This window comes from Eucalyptus grandis, chromosome 5, assembly GCF_016545825.1.
Source record: "Eucalyptus grandis isolate ANBG69807.140 chromosome 5, ASM1654582v1, whole genome shotgun sequence".
NCBI classification, from domain to species: Eukaryota; Viridiplantae; Streptophyta; class Magnoliopsida; order Myrtales; family Myrtaceae; genus Eucalyptus; species Eucalyptus grandis.
Window position 1 is genome coordinate 12,269,598 of NC_052616.1, and position 1,570 is coordinate 12,271,167.

General features: G+C 38.5%; 1 pseudogene; it reads right to left on the minus strand.

The window, feature by feature from the left end:
- Positions 1–506: 506 nt before the first annotated feature.
- On the minus strand, positions 507–1,023 carry LOC120293624 (annotated as a pseudogene).
- Positions 1,024–1,570: the final 547 nt, after the last annotated feature.

Sequence of the window (1,570 nt, forward strand, 5' to 3'; positions counted from 1 at the left end):
TTCATTTGTCTTGTTCGAGCTACAACCCTCGTGTAGAATTTTTCTCAACTATGGTTCATGTCATGTTCCCTTTGGACCTTCCGAATGTGTCAATCCCATGTTAAAGCTGAAATTTGGTCAACGTGGGAAGTTGAGAGGTTATATTCATTTGCCTTTCTGAGATGCAACCTTCTTGTTTGATTTTTACCGACTATGGTTCATGTCATGTTCGCTTTGGACCTTCAAAAGGATAAATCTTTAGGTTACACGTCAAGTATGCTATTAAGGTCAGGATGTGGTTAGAAAAAGAAAAATCAAATCAAATCAAATCAAAAAATCCGCGTTGAAGAACCCATCCCTATATATACATCTTGCATTTATTAAATCAACTCTCTTAATAAGTTTCCGCGTGAAAGTTCATCCCCATCAATACACCTTGCATTTATTAAATCAACTCTCTTAATAAGTTTCCATGTGAAAATTTATCCCCATTTATACACCTTGCATTTATTAAATCAACTCTCTCACTATGTCATCATATTAACTTTGACAACACTATCAGGGACAAACGTTTCAAATACGATCAGTGGCATCTTCTCCCCGGTTGCTTTTTGGGTAGAGGGTTGCTTAAATAAGGAGCATCGGACGTTCATCGAGAGCCCCACGTAGCTCAATGTAGAAAATGTGATGCCAGATCTTTTCCATATCATCCCAATTGCTGGCAATTCCACTCTCCATAGGGTACTTCAAAGTAAGCATGCCCCTTTTAGATTGGGCCTCATCTCCAACATAAGCAACCCTGTGGCCCATACTAACCATGTCAACGGGGTGCCTCGATCGACAAACCATACTGGGGAAGACAACCCTTGGAGCATCATCTCCAGCAAAACCAGCCTGTCCAATTCAGGTTATTATGTGAGCACAGATACCACCATGCACTCCAGGAAAGCCCATAGCAATGGACCGGTGCATAAATATTCTCACCTTAACCATGCCAAATCCATTATCAACACCAAGAGGCTGAATGTCTTCGGCATCTGCCATCTCCTTATGCTAATCAAAGGAAAAATTCTACATGATTAATACAGGTAAATATCAATGTCCAAGTAAGATCCACGTCGGTAAGTTCTAATGGATGCACGATAACGTTTTACCATAGAATTATCCTTGGCATAATACATAGCTGTATAATGAACTGCACTGATCCAACAAAGCTAATTGAATAGAGCTTTTGTGGAGATAACAAGAACAAAGATACCTTTAGTAGCTTTTTAATTTCAAAAAAATTAAAGCCTTAAGGATATATTTTTAATTTACGCAGGCTCTATCCCTCACTGTCCAACAGAAAAGCAATAAAATACTAAATCCAAATAACACACCGGCCAGGAAAAGAAAATCAAGAATTTTTGAAGAAATGCTTTAACTACCATAACAGTACGGGAAAAAGGATAATAGAGAGTGACAGGAATCTTAAAAATATTCTTGAATTATGGTTGTCGAGTTCAACAATCATGCTTTAATTGTTGATCACGCCTTAACTCGAAACACCACAGCAGCTCGCACACCAACTATGCATCTATTCATGAAAGGA